We start from the raw sequence: 9,879 nt of genomic DNA, 5'->3' as shown, positions 1-9,879 counted from the left end.
ATTGTTTCATAAATCTTTCCAACACATTGATGGATAACATAAACATGATTTATGGACACAATTTTTTTTCTACATTATAGAATAATTTTACAAACAATAGCAAATATGATACATATATTACTAAATCTTTATCTATCTTCTCTCACCAAATTCATTCTTGCTTAGGGGTGAGCATTTGATTAATTTAGTCAATAACAAAGATAAATTAACCGAAAATCAATTTAACCGATTTAATTTTGATTAACCAAACTGAATTGAAGTTTTGTTAAAATTGAATCAATTGAACCAAATTAAAAATTATTTATTTTGGTTAACATTGAATTAATCTAATTTATTTTTTAAAAAAATAAAAAATATATATATACAAAATTAATAATTGAAATTTGATTTTTTTAATCATAATTCAACCTTAAAATAATAAAAATTACAAATAATATTAAATATAAAATATTAAACAAATATTATAAATTATATATAAATCCTAAAAAATAAAATTCAAATTTTATTTTTTTTAATACTTCGGTTAATTAATTTTTTTAACCGGTAAACCGAAATCGAAACCGAACCGAATTAACCAATATTTTTAAAAATAAAAACTAAATTTCTAAATTGACTTAATAGAATTTTTGAAATACATCGACTCAGTCGATTTTTTTTTGTTTAACTAAATAGTTGCGCACCTTTAGTCTTGCTTGAAATTTATCGTTCAACGTCGTTATTCTTCAATGTAGTTGTCCTTCAAAGTCATCTCTTGAACACCTTATGACAATGCTCCCGTTTTTTACTTACTCTATTACTATCCCACCAAACTATAGAAAGAGGTTCATGATTACATTGTGTTTATAATTTCACGAAGAGATATGGATGGAGATCAATGTCATACAATGGAGAGAGAGGGTGAGATATAGGATAAGATGATGTGAATCGGAACAATAAAATTTTGAATTAGAATTTCTTAAAAAAGGACTCGGATACCTTAATGGTGTCTGGACAACGGAGGTTAGCGGGGGAGATAGAACAAAAATAACAGATCATTAAGTGCATGGTCGTTTGATAATTAATAAAATATAATACGTATATCAATTTTGGTGCCCTTTGAATGATAAATCTAGATGGTTAGAATCTATCTAGCTAAAAAATGAATCTATAAATTTAATCAATATATATTATTTTAAAAATATAATTAACCATTAATATATAAAAATAATTTTTTAAAATTAAATATAAAAATATATTAAAAATATAATTGACTCATAGAATATGATATTATTTAGACATTAAAAAGAATTATTCTTGCAGTCATTTTTTTAATATTCTTTGTAGTCATTTAGCATGCCCCTTTCTTTTAAATTTTCCTTAGAAGTAAATACTTTTTATTTCCGTACGCGTTCTTTTTTCAACGCGTTAAGTGGCTGACTGGTCGATTGAAGAAGGTGTGTTGGAGTTTCCTAGAAATGGATCAATCATCTCTATAAAATCGTTAATGGAGATTGAGGAAGCATCAAGCAGTTGTTGCCCCCACTATCCCCTGTCACTCCTTTTAAGCGACTTCTAATGGAGAAGGGGGCGCTTACAGAAAGCAAGCAAAGCAGCAGCAGCAGCAACCGGAGGACGAAGCTCTTCAATTTTCTCGCCTTCCTACTTCTCACGTTCACAACCGCCGAATCCACCTACCGGTCGCGGCACCAACCCTCCGCCTTGGCCTTCACACTCTTCTCCTACGCCGACCTTGTGCTACTCTTCCATTGCCTCACGGTCTTCGAGCGGCTCGGCCCCGACGCCACTCTTCGGAAGAAGGAAGGCCTCAAGGCCCTCGTTTGGCTCCTCGCCACCGCTCAAATTCTCGCCTTCACTTGGCGGGTGGCCGCTGAGATTCCGCTTCCGATCGCCTTCACCCTGTGGCTCATGGCTGGCTTAATCACAATCAGCGGATTTTATTTGATGTTCTTTCGCTCCGAGGCAGATGTGGTCGATAAGAGCTGCCTCAATTGCCGTGCCCTGGTCAAGCAAGAGCTCTCTCCGGACGAGAAAGTATAGAGACAAGTGGATGATTGTATTATTACTATAAAACAAGAAAAAACAGATTTATCAAGAATTACATATTAAAAAAAACAGATTTATCATGACCTCTCGCCGGACGAGAAAGTATAAAGAAGTGGATGGGAATAGTATGTGTATTATTACTATAAAAAAGAAAAAAAAAACAGATTTATCAAAAATTACATATTAAAAAATATTTTTTATCAAAATATGTAAGCATTATACAAACTAAAAGTTATTGTGAATTAAAGTATAGTATAATTTATGTTTGGAATAGGTGTGTAAGTAAATAAAACAAGACAACTAAATATTAAGCGGAATGTGCAGTTATGAAATTCTTTTTAAAGGGCATTTGGAATTAAGTAGTGGGATAAGAAATTGATTTATGAGATAAACTTTAGTGTTGGGACTGGTGCTAAATGAGGGTGAATATTTTCGATTCGTATTGCTAAGTAAAATCTAAAGTACAAACATAATACTGAGATTTTTTTACTCGGTGAGTTGGTTCATAACCTTTTTAAAGTTATTATTCTAAAGTCTAATCCTGACGCTCTATTACCATAATAATTAAATTTGGAGTTGAAGAAACCTTTATAGTATTGATTACAGATTACAAAACTTTTCAACACAATATCTTCTTCTTCTACTTTGGAAGCAATGAATGAGCGAGCCTTTGAGTACAAATCGTAAGCAAAAGATCAAAACTCCCTTTTATAAAGCTTTTAGTTGAACGCAGTTTATACCTTTTTCCCACTAGCAATCAATTTTTCTTATTTGGTGTAATTGACCTCTTATCAAGATTGATCAGATTGACTAAGTTTGAGTTTATTCGAGTTAGTGTTTCGATATTTGATCAACATGTTGATTTAGTTGAGCGAACAGTCGAGTAGATTAATGTTGATTTGATATTATTAAGACCAAAAGAATTCACATATCACTACAATTATATGATATTGTCCACTTTGAGTCTAAGTCCTTATGGATTTATTTTTGAGTTCTATTCAAAATAACTCGTACCAATGGAGATATCTTCCATCTTATAAATCCATGATCTTTTCCATATATTTCAATATGGGACTTTTAATGTACTCCACTTGCTTGGATTTTTCATCACCTAGGGTTCACTCCCCTAGGATTTCCTCTAAGAATCCAGCCACCCTTGACCTGCTTAGAGTTCACTCATCTGGGAGCCCCCCCCCGCCCCCCACCCCCCCTTAGTTCAAGGCCACTAGGCCACTATTCAACCCACATGGCTCAATTTGGATTATGACCCTAATATCACTTGTTAGTACCACAAGAATTCACATATTTTCACAAGGATATGATATTTTCTACTTTTGGTCTAAACTCTTATAGATTTTTTTTTTAGCTCTACATAAAAGACCTCATATCAATAAAGACATCTTCCATCTTATAAACTCATAATCTTTTCCATATATTTTCAATATGAGATTTTAATTGTATTCCCAACATATACTTAACAAGATACAGAAAGTCCAAGTAGATCATAGTTGACTAAATACTTAGCGGTTGGAAGTCCAAGATGAAGTTGGCACAAGACAGAAAGTCATGAGGACTAGACACTTGGTGATGACGAAAGTCCTAACAGGTCAAGGTTGATTGGATGCTAGACAATGATGAAATCCCAGCAGGTTAAAGTTGATCGGATGCTAGTCAACAAAAAATCTTTGTAAGTACCTTGGGATAGTTTTGATGTGATCAATCGAATTAAGTTAGGTCTTGTTGTGTCTTATCCTTGTCTCTAAGTGTGCAGGAACTTATGAACACAAGAAGTCAAACAGAAGATGTAGCTAGCGAAAAGAATGACACTGAAAGCAAGTCAACGGGCTCAGTGCATCTAACTAATGAGGTGCTATGGAAGAGTACACTAGCGGATGAGAAGGATCCGTACAATGCTTCCGAGAGACGAGAAGTCGGAGCGAAAGACTGCTCAAGGAGGAGGCCGGAGTTGGATTCGGGTGAGCTCAACTCTAGATTGCCAGAGAATCACCCAAGTGACCGGAGCAACAGCCGAACAAGTAAACACGAAGTTAACTTATCCAAGCACCTAGACTCCAAGTGCCAGGACCAACCTGGTACAATGTAGGAGCCTCTTTGGACCATTATGGCAAGGATAACTCTCAGAGTCCATGTTAGCACTAATCCAAGTGCCCAAACCAATCCAGGTGTCGGGGCGAGGATAAAATATTATCATCACGTCATTGAAGAGCCGTTGTGAAGAAGATAAGGTGCACCGCTATGGGTGCTCGGACCTGCTCCAGGCGCCCAAACTTGCTCCAGGCGCCCTGAGCTGACACGTCAGCCAACAGATAAATTCAACCAGTAGGCTATAAATAGAGCCCCAGTCCTAGGAGTTAATCGTAACACTTGTAAATAACATATTTTGTACTCGAATTATATTTACTTTTTAAAGTTTTTTCTTTTATCGTTTTAAGAGGCTACTTCGCCTTCTTCAAAAGGAGATCTTTAGTGAATCTTTACATCGCCTTAGATTAACAACCTCCTCAGTTGCAAACCAAGTAAATTCTGCTTCATCTTTTAATTTATTTTATTATTTTAATTCATCTAACATTGTGTCCTTACGGAGTTTGAAAGCAAGAGAAAGCATTTTAATTCTAACTTATAGGCTATGCACCCCCTCTAGCCAGCCTCATCGGGACCAACAAATGATATTAAAGCCAAGTTGCTTCATAAGGATTAACCATCGTCTAAAGCACAAATGGTCAGAGCGAGTATTCATCCACCAAATTTTAAGGGGGATTTTTCCAATTAGAAAAGAAAAATGGAGATATTTTTTAAAACTAACTTTTATATTTTATTAACTATCAAGTATGGTTTTGTAGCACCCAACCATCAGAATAGTGACGAAAAGAAGAAAATCACTAGACCAAGAAAAAGCAAACAGATTTCATGGCCAACAGAAAAGCAGAGTTGTATCTGCTCACCATTTTACCACCCTAAGAAGTCAATTGAATCAGAGCCTATAAGTCAGCCAAAGAACTCTGGGAGAAGTTCCTGGAGTTGTACGAAGGGACCTCGGAGGCTAAGCTAGCAAAATAGGATCTTCTCCGGAATCAAATGACAACCCTCTGGATGAAAAAGAGAGAAACAATGGCTCAACTACATGTGAAGATCAAGACACTGATTACCGGACTTAACAACCTCAGAGAAGTGATAACAAATAGAGATTCAATAAGGTATGTTTTAAATGCATTCTCGAGAACGCCCGAATGGACCTCGATAGTAGATGTCTACTACATTTCCAAGGACCTCGAGGTAAGTAGTTTAGAAAATTTACTTTCTACCTTTGAATTATATGAATCTAGATATATAGGCATAAGAAAGGACAAGGAGCCAAACAACAACGTCACCCTGAACACGAGAAAGGTCGAATCGGATTCTGACACATCTCTTGACGAAGATGAAAAAGCTTACGTGGTAAGAATATTTTCAAAGTTCTTTAAAACTAACAAATTCAACAAGTCTCGGGCTAAGAAGCTTCCACGGAATAAGAGAAGAGTATGATGCTACAACTGCGATAAGGAAGGACACATAAAAGAAAGCTGACTGAAATTAAAAGACAAAGGCAAAGGATCAAGTAAGCAGAAACAAAGGAACCTCAAAGCAACGTGGGACGAGTCATTAGAAGAATTTGAATTGGAGGAATATATCAGACTAGCATTAATAGTGAGTCACCAAATGAAGAGAATTGATGAAAAGGGAGCTACATCAGAAGATAGTTGTCACGCCCCAGGTAGTATACATAGCCCTCAGGGCTCACACTCAACAACCAACACGGCTGGTATATATATCAAACAAAAATAAAACCATCCACACAGTTATAATAAAACAGCCTCCGGCTATCAACACAAAACAAAAGAAAACAAAAATATCATCTAAACTTACCTCTTCTGCCCGTTCGGCAAGACATAGCAAAACATACCAAATACAATCACCAAGCAAACAAAACCCAACCAGTACATTACTCAAAGACAAGACACACAAAATCTAGAGTACCAAAACCAGAACAAGTCTAAAACATAACTCTAAACAAATAAATAGAAACCAAAAGACCAAAGCGAAAATTCTTGTGGCAAGGGGACTAGCAGCTAGAACCTCCTGATGGCTTCAACCTGAAATAAGAATAATCAACGGGGTGAGTTCAAGAACTTAATAGATACCATATAGACATGCATAATAAGATATGACTAGCAGTAATCATCATATGGTACAGTTTTCCGAACAAAATTAGGAAATGCAAACTGAAAAGACTGAAGAAAATTGTACTCACCAAGACCTCCTATCTGAATATAAGGGTCGTCAGACTAGATATAAAATATCACCTGTATGCATGTCAAACATATGCAACCCAAACAAATGCAGCATCCAAAATACAGCAATCACAAATAATAAATGCAATCTATGCATATGGTGCAAACATGACATGTGTCACCTCTGACGTCAGTCGGCCATCTTACACGCGATGGTGAGATCGAGTGGGTAGGGCTATGACAACTGTGCACTCTTCCATCACTGCTACTGAGTGACCGAGTGGATAGGATGCTGTCAGAGTACACCTATCCTCCTACCTCAAACATAGTGGGGGAGCCTAAGCTCTCATCTCCCTATATCATAGGGGAGGGATCCATGTCCACTACACGCTGCAGTCATCACTACCCAGGAGCGGACCAGCGGAGCCCTGACAGAGTAGACTGCACACACCCTGCCTGATGTACCACTAACTCATGAGTGGTTGTGTGTGTAGACCATGTAACTGGCGATGCGCTCAACAATAATGGAGCCGACCATCGCTAGCATGCAATCATGAAAGATGGTGCATGACACTAAACATGTGGATATAGACAGTATACACCTCAATATAAAATGTACTAGAAAGAAATAAACCATACGATGGGCTAGGTATCAAAACCTAAGTACACAAATCAGATATGACGAACAACAAGACTACTACACAGTAAGCAATGTAAGTCACTATTTCTATGAACAGGGATACACATGGCGGTAATCAAAGAAAATATAAGTAGGAATACATACAGATAGGAATATAGGCAGACAACAGGAAACAGATAGTGGCATATCAAAGCAGATGTAAACATAATCATTACCATTAGAAATAAACTATTATGCACATCTAACATGACTATATCAAGAGATAAGTCAGAAGTACCTGCCTCAAATAGAAGATTCAATCAAGCTAAATCCGACATCGAGATGCTCGTCTCAAATCAGAGTCCTGCATCAATATATATATATATATATATATATATATATATATATATATATATATCTATATATATATATATATATATATATATATATATATATATATATATATATATATATATATATTATTTAGCGAATTTCATATGAATTTAAATAGCTAAATAAAATCTTCAAAACTAATTTAGGGAAACCCCTAATCAATCCACCATTCAATTAGATTTAAATCTAAACCTAAATCAATTCTAGTAACAATTCACGCTTCACCTAACTACCATAAAACCTAAATCATACTTAACCAATTTGTATCGAATTCTTACACCTTACCTCAATTCACAGCCGCTGTTGTTGCAGGGACAATGTGAGCTGCTGGATGGAATTGATGTCAGAACCAAGAACACCCCCACAGAGCACAATCTCCCTGCTGGAATCTTTCCCACTGGTCGGATCAATTTGAGATCAAGAAGTGTAGAGAACAAATCCAGCAACAACCAAATTCCAACCCAAATCTTACCTTCAACCGAGACCTCAATCAACAACAAGGAAGAATCGGTGAAACCAAGCTAGGGCAGAGGGCCAAGGTAACTCGGCGTCGGCGATCAAGCTCGTAGCTGTCGGCGTCGGAGCTCTATGGTTGGCGGCGCTGAAGAGGGCCAGCACCAGGAACTAGGGCACGAGGTGGAATGGATCGAGCTAGGGTTGCCGGTGCTAGGGCAGAGGGACAGTAGACGACCGACACTAGGGCACAAGGAAAGGGTCGGCAGCCGGTGATAGGGCAGAGGAGGTGGAGACGACGTCGAGTGTGGGACAGTGGTGGCTTCGGCGTTGCACGAGGGAGAGGCTAGGGCACAGAACCTCTCCCTGGCCGAAGGTGACTCCGAGGGAGGAAGAAGCTCGGCCGACAGTGAGAAGAGGAGAGGTGTTGGTCGTGGCATGCGGCTCGGAACATAAGAGGAGAAGGATCGAAGGTGGCGGCACGAGATGAGCAGAGGAATTCGGCGAGGAGAAGAGGGGAGGAAGGTTCGGCGAGGAGAAGAGCATGGGTAGGGGAAATAGGAAAAGGTAGGGTAGAATAAGGAAATAAATAAAAAAAACTTAGAGTTTCTTTTTATCAAAGCCTAGGTTATTTCCCTAATCAACTCCAATCATTCGATATTTCTAAACAGGCATTTCTCGTGCCTATTAATTCATCCTCGCAAACTATCTCATACGAACTCCTAAAAATCCCCAGAAAATTTCTAAAAATTCTTAAAAATTCTGTTAAAGCTTTTTGCCTATTAAACCTTATTATTGGATTATGGTATTTTACAATAGCATCAATGAAGAAGGAGAATCTAGCTACAGACTAGATATTATAAGTGAGGTATGTCTTCTATCTTCTAATCCGTTATATTTTGGTATAATGTTAATGTCTAAATCAATGTGCAAACTCAAGTCTAAGAATAATAAATTGAAAAAGAAAAATATTGATTTGAAAATAAAATTAGCTAATGCATATCTATTAAATTTTTTTTTTGACAAAGTTCAAATGGAAAATTTTAAGTTAAAAGAACAAATAGAATCTTTGAAAAGAATAATGCATGTTCAAAATTTTTTAATTTCAAAAAATATAATGGACTTAATTTGTATATTAGGAATAATAAAAAATAAATTATAAAAGTAGATAGAAAATATATCTCATGATAATTTTTAATAAATCTAGTAAATAAAAACTTATTTTGGGATTCTAAATCCTACTTAATTTAAATTGTTTTTTTATGCATGCATCAAATATAAATGTAGTCGAACTTTTTGCTTGCAAAATTAAACTATTTTATATAATTAATGTTCACAATTTGGGTTAAAAATTTTTACTCTGCTACAAGATGATTTTTTTCAAGTAACAAAATTTTTTGACTTTTGTACCATTTTTAAAAATTCTTGATTGAAAAAATAAATTTCAACGATGAAAAAATAGTATGAAAATCCTTTTTTTTTAATTTCAAATTTTTTTATTATAGTGAATCATATGTTCCGTTAGAATACAATTTTCAAAAAAAATTTTATAGTTAACCGATTTTTTATGAAATTTTTATCAAAAAAAGTAATTTAATTTTTAAAATTTTTAATTTTAGGGAGATTACCATTATATTTTAAGTATTGAGAAAAATTAGCCAAATTTTTAGACATAAAAAACTGCTTTTAAAATTTTAATTTTGAAAATAATTTTATCGGTCAAAAAGATTAATTATGGTCAAAAAATTTTGATAGTTAACCGATTTTTTTATCAAAAAATGTAATTAAATTTTTTAAATTTTTATTTTTAGGAAGATTACCGTTATATTTTAAGTATTGAGAAAAATTAGCCAAATTTTTAGACATGAAAACCTACTTTTAAATTTTCAATTTTGAAAGTAATTCTATCAGTCAAAAAGATTAATTACAGTCAAAATTAATATTTGTTTTATCTATAAATTTGTATCCTAAATCAAATTGTTTATGGTTGAATTTGACAAAAATTTAGAGAATTTTTTGATACATAAAAATAATTTTAATTTACTTTTGTCAAAATAGCAAATTAATTGATTAACAAATTAC

General features: G+C 34.9%; 1 long non-coding RNA gene across 2 annotated transcripts; it reads right to left on the bottom strand.

The window, feature by feature from the left end:
- Window positions 1–5,900: 5,900 nt before the first annotated feature.
- LOC122029936 lies at window positions 5,901–8,381 on the bottom strand. 2 transcript variants are annotated; one of them, XR_006125246.1, is made up of 4 exons: window positions 7,817–8,381; window positions 7,630–7,741; window positions 7,250–7,315; window positions 5,901–6,194 (listed from the first exon to the last, which is right to left on the bottom strand). It is a non-coding gene; the product is annotated as an uncharacterized LOC122029936 (long non-coding RNA). The 2 variants fall into 2 exon arrangements; XR_006125245.1 differs by having other exon boundaries at window positions 5,901–7,315.
- Window positions 8,382–9,879: the final 1,498 nt, after the last annotated feature.

The sequence above is a fragment of the Zingiber officinale genome, chromosome 10B (assembly GCF_018446385.1).
Source record: "Zingiber officinale cultivar Zhangliang chromosome 10B, Zo_v1.1, whole genome shotgun sequence".
NCBI classification, from domain to species: Eukaryota; Viridiplantae; Streptophyta; class Magnoliopsida; order Zingiberales; family Zingiberaceae; genus Zingiber; species Zingiber officinale.
The sequence above is the reverse complement of the archived record's forward strand: the minus strand, read 5'-3'. Positions and strand labels throughout refer to the sequence as shown.